General features: G+C 48.6%; 1 pseudogene; it reads right to left on the reverse strand.

Annotated features, from left to right (window-relative positions):
- Positions 1 to 5039: 5039 nt before the first annotated feature.
- On the reverse strand, positions 5040 to 6631 carry LOC134390222 (pyruvate kinase PKM-like; annotated as a pseudogene).
- Positions 6632 to 12157: the final 5526 nt, after the last annotated feature.

Below are 12157 nucleotides of genomic sequence, written 5' to 3' on the forward strand. Positions count from 1 at the left end.
TTCAAATATTTCTTTGTTCCTTCCTCTATTTCTTTCCCTGTTGATATTTCCATTATGTGTAAGTTACACTTTTTTCTTGGACATTCTGTTCTCATTATTTACTTTTTTTTTTATTAGTCCTTTTTGTCTTTAACTTTTCAGGTTGCAAGTCTTTCTGCAACTGTGGAATTCTGCAGAATCCCATCACAGGCATTCCCCATTTCTATTACTGTGTTTGGATCTCCAGCACTTCTTCATGGTCCTTTCTTAGGATTTCCATCACTCTGCCTGTGTTCTCCAGCTGTTCTACACATCGAATTTGTAGAAAAAAGTCCATCAGTTTGTAGTGAGAAAATAAAGCTTTCAAATTGTTCAGAAAATACCTCTTTATTATGCTTTCCTATTAAATTATATTCTCAGAGAGCCAAATAGCTGTTGATGAAAAGTTCTTAGTGTTCTTATTAATACAGCAATTCCAGTTTATTAATGCTCTGGGGAAAGGTAGGATTCCCATCATGAGAATCTAGTGAAGGCCCCAGAGGGAACCTGACCCTGGAGTGGCCTTGTTCTTGCGGCAGCCAGGAGACAGCAGTGCCTGGCCTGCACAGATTGGGCTCCCAGGCTGGGGCAGAACCCACATTGCTATGAGAAACTGCTCCTAATGTTAGGAGCCATTCAGCTGGGACAAGGCACAGGATCCCGGAAGGTTGCCGCTCTTCCAAGCACCAGACACCATCACTGCAGTTTCACGTCCCAACTATGCTCTCTGCACCTGGCATTTTCCAACCACCCACGCACGTCTCAGGCCTTCTCCCTGCCGATGCTGCCTCTCTGGAATGCTGGCGGATGTCCTCATGTGCTGCTCAGAATCCACACATCTGGAGCTTTCTGGGCTCAGACCTGGGAAGGGGTGCTCTGACAACAAACAGCACAGACTAGGAGCAGGTTGACCACCAGAATGGCCAGAGGTGGTATGTGGCAGCCCGTGAGAGCGGTAAGCTCAGTGGGCAGTGGGAGTGGATGTCTAACTCAGATGGTTGTTTGGGGCTTTACAGTTTCACAAATGTCATAAAAGGCAATTCCAAATACTACCACTGGGGTGGGGCCAGAGGGCTCGATAATTATCTCCTTGTTCCTTAGTACAAATCCCGTCACCTGCAGTCCAGAAAGATGATCCTGCCCTTTATATCTACCAACTCTTCTTTTCTTAAAAAAAAAAAAGATGACCGGTAAGGGGATCTCAACCCTTGACTTGGTGTTGTCAGCACCACGCTCTCCCAAGTGAGCCAACCGGCCATCCCTATATAGGGATCCGAACCCATGGCCTTGGCATTATCAGCACCACACTCTCCCGAGTGAGCCACAGGCCGGCCCTCTACCAACTCTTCTGATGGGAATGAAACAAGAGGGGTAGGAGGAGTAGGGAGCCCAGAGCACCATCCTGTATTCTTCAGTAACTTCCACTGTTCTGCTTAATTCTTTATGGCCCTGGGAAGGTCTAGAGAACTTTCTGAGCCTCAAAACCACCTCAGTAATCTGGGGCAGCAATGCCCATGTCTTTTTGTTGTCATGAGGGTATCCTGGGACACATGACGCAGTGAGAATCCCTCGACACGTGGAAGCTATTTTCCTATTTATATTTTGGTTTCCACCTTATTTTATACCACATCTTATTCTAAAGAGGGCTTAGTATGGGTCAGATGGACCCAGAAAACACAGCAACAACATAGGCATTTGGAGTAAATAGGAGAGGAGGAGACGGCCCAGAGGCAGGAAAGCGCGGTTTGGTGAAATGGGGCAGGGCTCTGGTGGACACACACCTGCTCCCTTGCTCAACTTTCCAAACGAGGCTCTGTCTGTCACCCCGGGGCCCTGAGCACAGTCTAAGGTGTTAGTGAAGCCCTTGCCTAGAAATCACGCGTTTTCCTGGGACATCCATTTTACTCACATTTTGGGGGAGAAACTAGTTACGTTAAGATTAAACCAGCTGAGAACCGAGCATATGGCAGCACTGAAATGACTTACGATTTTTCAAGAGTTCACAAGGGGCACCGTTGGTCAAAGGGCTTGCATCACCAATATCCTGACTGCCGCGCCTCTCTTTTGTATCCTGCGGCCCACAGGGAACCTGATTCAGGTCCTTCTCCTTTTCAGAGCCTTTGGTGTAAAAGTTGGAGCAGTCCCATGCAGTTCTTGCGGTCACCACCAGAGGGCCACATGCCAGTTTTAGAGACCAGAACTGAGCCCTGGTGCACTTCTGAGACACCTGTCCCTGGGTTTCTCTGAGCTGCTTGCCCGAACAGGATCCTGCGTCCATCACCCCTGGGTTTCACGAGAGACCAGATCTGTGGTGTAAAAGTGCATGTAGGTGTCCAGGTGCAAGGCAGCAAAGGTTTCATTAGGACGCCGCCTCTCATGGATTGCAGTGTAACTTTGAAGATCATGAGGCTTCCTGAGGGGTCAGGGGAAAGAGGTTTGAGATCGATGGGTGATGTCGGTCTGACGAGGGTGAGGGAGTCCACAGGGATGCCCCTGACCAGGTGACCCTGGTGCATGATGTCAGGGGCTGTTGGCAGTGTCCTGGGACTCAGCTCTGGGAGCACAGACTACACAGCAAACGGTGCTGCTCAGAGTTGGGCCGTGTGCTGGCCCTGTGCACATGCTGTGCATGGTCATGTCGGGGTAGCAAGAGGAGTCAGGGCCAAGGCAGATGCATTTTTAGGGGCTAGAACACAGGAAAGATGTCTTCGTGTCCTGACTCGTTTCACTGCCTGTGCCCCCTCTTTCTCAGATTGAAATCTCTGAGGAGGTCCGTGTGGTGCCAGGAACTGTGGCAGTGGGGTCGCCCCACACACCCTGTCCACTCTATCTCACCAAACCCACTGAACATGACTGGGGCTCCTGGAACAAAGGGCTGATTCCACTTCTGGGGCAGGAAACGCGTAACCTGAGCCAGGAGCATCTTGTCACAGAAGGAGGTGAGGACACTCTCAAAGTCTCCAGCGTCCTGTCCTGAGGGTGTGGAGCCAACCTGGAGAGACCCCCACGGTCCTGGAGGAGGCCACCAGACCATCCAGAAGAATGATGGTGACAGTGACTGAAACACATCGAATTTGTAGAAAAAAGTCCATCAGTTTGTAGTGAGAAAATAAAGCTTTCAAATTGTTCAGAAAATACCTCTTTATTATGCTTTCCTATTAAATTATATTCTCAGAGAGCCAAATAGCTGTTGATGAAAAGTTCTTAGTGTTCTTATTAATACAGCAATTCCAGTTTATTAATGCTGGAGCAATGAGACAATTAGAATATCACTGTTTTGCAATTTCTAGTGAAATAATGGATCTAGGCAATATTCAGGAATTATTCCTCACACTGTTAGCTGAAAGGTGGACCATGGACTTTATGACCATTGGACCCAAGTGCACCAACCAAGTGCAACAGCCCAGAAAGAGAAACAACCTGACGTTTTCTGCCTCTGGATGGGAGGCAACGGGAACCCACACCTGACCCATCCCAAGTCTTTTCCAAAGAATCAAACCTGGGACAAATGAGGACCATCTCCCAGGAAGTACAGGGCTGCTGGAGAAGCTACACCACAGCTGAGATTCCCTATAACATGACAAATATCCAATTTCTTCAACAAACCAATGTCATGCCCCAACCCCCCCCCAAAACTGCAACTAACAAGTAAGCAAATAAACAAAAATGAGGGGAGAAGGGAACTCCATGAGCGAGAAAACACCTTGAAGGTTACTACCCAACACAAATGCATGTGTCTTGTTTGGATATGGGTTTGAGCATACCAATTGCCAAGAGGCATTTATGAGATTGATTATTAACTAGGCAGAATTCTGGGGGCCCTAGCAGTGTCCATGACAAATAATAAGATTGCTGGATCATATGGTAGGTCTATCTGTATTCGTTTGAGAAACCTCCATACTGTTTTCCATAATGGCTGTGCTAGTTTACAGTCCCACCAACAGTGTAGGAGAGTTCCCTTTTCTCCACATCCTCGCCAGCATCTGTTATTCTCGTCTTTTTGATAATAGCCAGTCTAACTGGAGTGAGATGATATCTCAAAGGGGTTTTGATTTGCATTCCCCTGATGATTAGTGATGTTGGGCGTTCTCTCATGTATCTGTTGGCCATTTGTATGTCTTCCATTGAAAAATGTCTATTTAGCACCTTTGCCCATTTTTTAAATAGATTATTTGGTTTTTTACTGTGAAGTTGTTTAAGTTCCTTTTATATCCTGCATATTAATCCCTTGTCAGATGTATAGTTTGCAAGTATTATCTCTCATTCTGTAGGTTGTCTTTTCACTCTTGATTGTTGCCTTTGCTATGTAGGAGCTTTTTAGTTTGATATAATCCCATTTTTTTATTTTTTTTTCTTTTGTTGCTTATGATTTTGGGGTTTTATTCATAATGTCTTTGCCCAGTGCTACCTCCTGAAGTGTTTCCCCTATGTTTTCTATTGGTGGTTTTTTTTTCCCAGCTGTTATTTATTGACATACAGGTAGGTTCTATCACAACAGGCCTGGAGGTGGCTGCAGTAGTGGCAAAAATGGAAGGTGGAGGGTGGAGTGTTTGTCTGCTGCTGCAGGTGAGTGGAGCGCAAAAACAGAAGAGCACAGTGCACAGCACGGTGGGAGGTGCAACAGGTAAGGGGTGGGGAAGCGAGGAAGGGCCAGGGCCACTGCTCTTGCTGGCTGACTCCTGACCCCGGGCCAGGGTTTGGAGCTCCATTTTTGACAGGGTCTGGATAGAGTACACAAAGGAGGGCGAGCTGTTGTCCTCTTGCAATGAGCTCTGGAGGACTCATTCCTCCTTTGTCCCTTGCTTGGGTGGGGCCACATGATGGTCAGCCAGCCTCTGGGCTACCCCACCTGAGCAGGGTCTAAAAACAGCCATGTTTACAGAGGCTTTCGTCTTGTCCCCTGGTGTCCTAGCCCACCAGTGCCACACTACAGCCCAGAGTGAGCACTACAAGCATTGCTGGCCTAATGGATGGGTTGGGGGGAGGGGATGGGACGGGATGGAGGAGGGGCTGCGGGTCCATCACAGCACAGGCACTACACGCATAGTGTTGGTGAAACCGGAGCCAGGGCGCCACCCAGTCAGCACAATGACCACATCTCCCTTCTTGAAGAATCCTCAGGCCTTGCCAACATTCATGGCCAAATTCCCCCAGAGGCCCACATCCTCAGCCCAGGCCCCCTGAACTCGGTCCTTACACACCACAGCGAAGATGCCACGGAACAAGTGGTCCTGGCGTACTGTCTGGTGATTCCATGTCACAGCAATGATGGGGGCACGTGGGCAGTATCTGGCTACCTGGTGAGCAGACCCGCCAGACTCGGTGAGGACGATTATGGCCCCATTGCAGCACTTGAAAGAGCCTCCACGGCGCCCATGGTGGAGGCTTCTCTGGAGTGTCTGGTAATGGCTGCCAGGTGGCTGAGCTCCTCAAATAATTGCAAGTGGTAGGTGGCGGCCTCTGCCTCATGGGCAATCAGGTGCTGCATGTGAACAGCCTCCAGAGGGTAGTCGCCTTTGGCTGTTTCTCCAGACAGCGTGTTGCAGTCAGCTCCATCCAGGACTGTATTGGCCACATCGCTGCCCTGAGCCCTGGTGGGGCGGGGCTTCTTGATCATGCTCTCCAGCATCTGTGTGACACCGATGACAGCTTCCCAGCTCAGTTGCACCTCCAATCATCATCTTCTGAGCAAGGAAGACCTTCTCTGCAGGAATCTCAATGCCTAGATCACCACGAGCCACCACAATCCCATCACTGGCCTCCAGGATCTCATCAAACCTCCAAACACCCTCCTGATTCTCGATTTTGCTGATTATCTTGATGTTCTTTCCTTTCTCTTCCAGAACCTTCCTAACTTCATGGACATCAGCTGCCTTATGGATGAAAGACGCAAACACCATGTCTACATCCTGCTCGGCCCCAAACTTCAGATCGTGGATGTCCTTTTCTGACACGGCAGGCAGGTCCACAGCAGCCCTGGGAAGGTTCACGCCCTTCTTGCTGCCCAAGGAGCCACCATTTCCCACCTCCATCACCAGAAGTCAGCACCTTTCTCCTTCACCTGTAGAGAAATAAGTCCATCATCCATGTAGATCTTGCTGCCCACTTCCACCACCTTGCAGATGTTCTTGTAGTCCAGCCACAGGATGTTCTCATCACACTTGTCCATGTGGGCATTATCCAGAGTGATCTCGAGAGTGGCTCCCTTCTTGAGCTCCACCTCCGTGGTGCCGCTGCCCTTGATGAGCCCAGTTTGGATCTCAGGTCCTTTAGTGTCCAGAGGCATGGCAACTGGCCAGCAGAGAATGGGGTCTGAAGCAAAGCTTTCCATGGCTGTGCACACATTCTTGATGGTCTCTGCGTGGTACTCATGAGTTCCATGAGAGAAGTTCAGATGAGCCACATTCATTCCAGACTTAATCATCTCCTTCAACATTTCCACTGATCAGGAAGCAGGGCCATTGGTACAGGTGATGCCAGTGTTCCAGGCCGTGATGGGTGGCGAGTCACTGTCCAGGCAGCACATGTGCTCCAGGAACGTGTCAGCCATGGCCACACGCAGCTGCTGAGTCTGAATGAAGTCAGTCCTGGCTTCACTACTGGGCTTCCACATGGCTTCTGAGGTCCTCCTGCGGGGTCTGGCCCAGGCTGTGCAGCAAATGCAGAGAGGTCCATAAGCTGACAATGCGTCTCTCACGTGCCTCCTCTTGTAGTTTTATAGTTTCACGTCTTGTATTAGTCTGTTTTGTGTTGCTATAACAGAATACCTGAGACTGGGTAATTTATAAAAAAATGGAGATTTATTTGGCTTACGATTCTGGGACAGCTGCATCTGGCACGGGCCTCAGGCTGCTTCTGTTCATGGCAGAAAGTGGCAGGCAGCCAGTGGATATGAGCAGATCAGATGGCAAGAGGAAGCAAGAGAGAGAGAGAGGGGAGGTGCCACGGTCTTTTTAAACAACCAGCTCTCATGGGAACTAATAGAGTGAGAACTCACTCATTAATCCCCCCCCCCAGGGAGAGATTAATCCAAACATGAGGGATCCACCCCCATGACTCAATCAGTTTCCAGCAGTGCCACATTGGGGTGGGATTTCCACATGAGTTTTGGCAGGAACAACACATCCAAATTCTATCACTCCATGCTTGGTCCCCCAAAACTCATGTCACTCACACATACAAAATACAATCATTCCATCCCAAAACTCTTAGCTTGTTCCAGCACCAACTTAAAAGTCCAAAGTCCAAAGTCTCATCTGAGAACAAAGGCTAAACTTCTTCCACTGTGAACCTGTAAAAATCAAAGACAAATTTACCTACTGCCAAGATAAATGCTGGAACAGACATTGGGTACATGTTCCCATTCCAAAAGGGAAGAATAGGCCAGAAGAAAGGAGAAATAGGCCCCACACAAGTCTAAAACCCAACAGGGCAGACAATATGTCTTAAAACTCCAAAATAATCTTTGACTCCAGGTCCTGCATCCTGGGCACAATGGGGCATCCAGGCCCCCAAAGCCTTGGGCAGCCTCACTCACACAGCTCTGCCAGGCACAGCCCACTGGGCAGCACTGCTGCCTGTAGCTTTTCCAGGCCAGTGTTGTACATTACCAGTGGCCTTACAGATTTGGAGTCCTGGCAGCAGCCCTGCTGCCTTGGCTGTACTAGACATTTCCCTGGTGGCGGCTCTCTGTGGGCTACAACCCATTTTCTGCTCAGCATTGCTCTAGTAAATGGCCTCTGCTGTGGCTCTGCCCCTGTGGCAGGTCTCTGCTTGGGCCCCCAGGCTTTTCCATACATCCTCTGGAATCTGGATAGAGGCTGCTAGCCTCCACTGCTCTCACATCCTGCCAGCCTGCAGCCAACACCACCGGGACTCCACCAAGGTTTCAGGCTTCTGCTCTCCAGAGCTGCTGCACCAACCACAGCTGGGACCACCCAAGGCAGAGCTACTCCAGGCAGAGCAGCTGGGATGCTGGGAGCTGGATCCTGAGGGCAGCTGCACCTCAGGTCTGTCCTCCAGGACAATTCAGTCCTTCAAGGCCTCAGGGCCTGTGATGGGTGGGGCACCCTTCCAGACTTCTCTAATGCCTTTAGGGCCTTTTTCTCATTGTCCTCGTTATTAGCATCTGGCTAACTCATCACCAAACTAATGTCCTTAGCAAACAGTTTATCTGCTTCACCCTTGCGTTTTTCTCTGGCTCTCTGCTTCTCTATGGCATGGCAGGCTGAAAATTTTCTAAATCTTTACACTCTGCTCACCTTTTAAATTCTGGCTTTATGTTCTGCCTTTGCTACCATAACTCAGTGTAGGCTGTTGCAAGTAGCCATGCATCTTCCTTAATGCTTTGCTGCTTAATTTAATTAAGCATTAAATGCTTAATGCTTTTTTTGGTAGAAATTTCTTCTGCCAAAAATTCTGTTTCACAACTCTTAAGTCCCACCTTCCACAAAATCCAAGGGCATGGACACGATGCAGCCAAATCAAGGGTTATCTTTTGTCCAGTTCCCAATAAGTTCCTCATTTCTATCTGAGATTTCATCATCAGCATGGTGCTTACTATCCACGTTCTGCCAACATTCTGGTCACAACCATTTAACCAAGCTCTAAAATGTTCCAAACTTTCCCTCATCTTTTTGTCTTCTTCTCAGTCCTCCAAACTCCTCCAACCTTTGCCTAATACCCAGTTCCAAAGCTGCATCCACATTTTCAGGTATCTGTATAGCAGCGTCCTACTTCTCTGGTACTAATTTTCTGTTTTAGTCCGTTTTGTGTTGCTATGACAGAAATACCTGAGACTGGGTAATTTATAAAAAACCAGATTTATTTGGCTTATGATTCTGGGACAGCTGCATCTGGCACGGGCCTCGGGCTGCTTCTGTTCATGGTGGAAAGTGGCAGGCAGCTGGCAGGTACAAGCAGATCACATGGGGAGAGGAAGCAAGAGAGAGAGATAGAGAAGGTGCCAGGGTCTATTAAACAATGAGCTCTCTTGGGAACTAATAGAGCAAGAACTCACTCATTAATTCTCCTTCCCCAGGGAGAGCATTAATCCATTCATGAGGAATCCACCCCCATGACTCAATCAGTTTCCAGCACTGCCACATTGGAGATCAAATTTGCACATGAGTTTTGCAGGGAACAGCGCTATCACGTCTTATACTTAAGTCATTAATCCATTTTGAGTTGATTTTGGTATACAGCAAGAGATGTAGTTTCATTCTTCTGCATATGTGTGTCCAATTTTCCCAGCACCATTTATTGAAGAGGTGGTCTTTTCCCCAATGTATGTTCTTGGTGCCTTCTGTTCAGGCAGGAGGCGGGCTGCCCAAGGCTTGTGCCTGGGTCCCTGGTCACGGGTCATGCTCCTGCTTCTTGCTTTTAACATTTCTCAAAGGGCAGATCCACTGGCAATAAATTCTCCCATTTTCATTTACCTGAGAAAGTCTTTATCTCTCCTTCACTTCTGAATTAAGTGGATATACGATTCCAGGTTGGTGGTTTTCCTTTCAACACTCCTTTCTCTTCTTGCTTTCATGATTCTTGACAAGTCCACTGTAATTCTTAACTTTGTTCCTCTATAAGTAAGGTATTTCCTACCTCTGGCGTCTCTAAAGATTTTTTTCTTTGTCTTTGGTTTTCTGCATTTGAATATGATATGCTTAGGTGTAAACTTTTTGGTATTTATCCTGCTTTGTATTCTCTGAGCTTCCTAGGTCTGTGATTTGGTGTCTGTCACTAAGTTTAGAAAATTCTTGGCCATTAGTACCTTAAATATTCCTTCTGTTCCTTTCTCCCTTTTCTCTCCTTCTGATATTCCAATTATGCGTGTGTCACACCTTTTGTCCCACCTGATCAGTGGTTCTCAAAGTGTGGCCCCTGCACCAGCAGCATCAATATCACTTGGGAAGCTGTTAGAAATGCAAATTCTCAGACCCACTTCAGCCCAGACCTACTCATCCATAAACTCTGTGAGTGTTAATCAAGTCCTCTTGGTGATTCTTTTGCATGCAAAAGTTTGAGAACCACAGTGCTAAAGCAAGAAAATGAGCTCTAGGACATCTGAAAAGAGTGATGCAGAGGAGAGGGAAGTAAAGCTGCTGGAAACATTTAGTGTGCCTTGAAAATTTGTCCTTAATATTCTGCCTATGTGTCAGTGGTACTTCCCATTGGGATCTTTCATGCCTTAAATGGGGCCTAATGGAAAACTTGGTATTGACTCCAAATGAGCTGCCAGTCTCCTTGCCTCCTGTAACTCTGTCCCCCTTAGTGGCTCCCGGAACAGACTGCACATCACCCTGAGAGCTCATGTAAAATGACTCTAGACTTACTGTGCCAGATTCTGCAAGGCTTAAAGGTCATGAACCTGTACATTTAACTGGATTCCCTGGGTATTCTGACTTGGCCATTCTGTGACCCAGCAATAGGGGACCATGGCTAGAGCCTCATAATTGGGCCTGTTGGTTGCTCTCCATGAACACAACACTGGCTCATCCTCAACCCAACCCTGATATGTCTTGGGCCCTATTACAACAGCCTCTGCTTCACCCTCCCGCCCTTTATCTCTCCTTCCTTCAGGTGGACCTGGGGTCTTTTATACCCTCAGAGATGGGCTCCAGAGCCCCAGAGCTGAGTGCTGGGCCCCATGTGTCTCCCCCACTCTCCTTTGATGCCATCAGACACGAGACATAGTGCCCCCCTGACACTGGCTAAATGTCTACACTGCTTCCTAGGATGGAACTCTTTCTGTTCCTTCCACCCCATCCGGCCCCACCGAGGCCAGGTCATGGAAACATGACCCCTCACATAAGTGCCAACTAGTCACCCTTGTACCTCAGGTCCCTGTATGACCAGTTCCTTTCCTAGACCACAGTCAATAGCTAGGGGTCCTGCTGGTCTCCGTGCTTTTATTAGCACTATATCCTAAGACTGTTATCTGGCTCTGTGCCCAAGCACACAGGCTGGTGGCTTGTTCCCTTGGAGCAATTGCATGTGAGGGCTCCCCTTCCACCTGTCTCCAGAGTGTTCCAAATGTTAGCCATTCCAGATTCCCTGGGCCTTTCACCTGTTGGCAGGACCCTGATACTCTCCTGGTGCCTGAATTGGGTTCTGGAATTATGCTGGGTCTTATGTGTCCCTTGGATTAGTCCAGATAGCTCCATGTGTCAGTATGAGAGAAGAAACGACTCTATGGAGCCTAGCCAGTCCCTGTAGATTCCTTGTGGATGGACTCATGCCAGGTCCCAAGACTTCTCCAATCCAAGACTTCTCCCTGTTCAAGGAGTGCTGGGCTTCAGTCTGTGGCACCTGTGGCATCTTGGAGGATTTTCAGGCAGGGGATGAAAGTGATTAGATTTAGCATCACAAAGGGGAGGAAAGTAACTAGACTTAGCATGAGAGGTTGGCGGCTGTCGGGTCCAACAATGGCTGACCCGAACAGCCCATAGCCTCGTTATCAGTCTCTCCCTTGGTGTTCCTTCTGGTGGGCAAGCGAATTGCCCGGATTCCTCTTTCCCTCTGGTCCCCATTGGAAGGAGACTGGGGAAGAGAGCCGTGAAGAGAGGTGAGCACAGCCACCGGCCCCAACCAGCCCGTTAAAGGACACTCAGACGCGGTAGAGGTTCTGTCGAGCAGTTCCGTTTATTATCACACAAGCACTTGCTTTTATAGGCAGATGGGGAGGGGAGGTTTTAACATAATCCTATCAGCTTAAAGGTCAAGAGCATGCATCCTGTCTCAATGCCTAGCTATTGCAATCACGCAGTGTTCACGAGCGCAGAAGCGCATATTTGGCCAATAAGGGCTAAGGCAAGGTTCCCGCAGACACTCCCACTCTACTTCCTCCCTGCGCCGTCTTAGGCTGCCATGTTAATACGCCCTTGTGGGCCCATAATGGTGCCGCTTGTAATGTCACTTAAGGTGGCGTTAGTTTTTAAGGCCCGACAGGCGGCATTGAGTAAGACCAGCAATGGGGGAATAATTTGGGAGACCGTTTTTAGAGCAGCTGACAAACGGTGTCTGATTGTCCAAAGCAGGTACATCAAATGCCAGAGGCACCTAATGGGCTGGAAAAGTACACAGCACCAGGAAGCCAGCCTTGACAGGCACCCCATTGTTCCCCAAGCATCTGCCAAAGGAC

This window comes from Cynocephalus volans, chromosome 11, assembly GCF_027409185.1.
Source record: "Cynocephalus volans isolate mCynVol1 chromosome 11, mCynVol1.pri, whole genome shotgun sequence".
NCBI classification, from domain to species: Eukaryota; Metazoa; Chordata; class Mammalia; order Dermoptera; family Cynocephalidae; genus Cynocephalus; species Cynocephalus volans.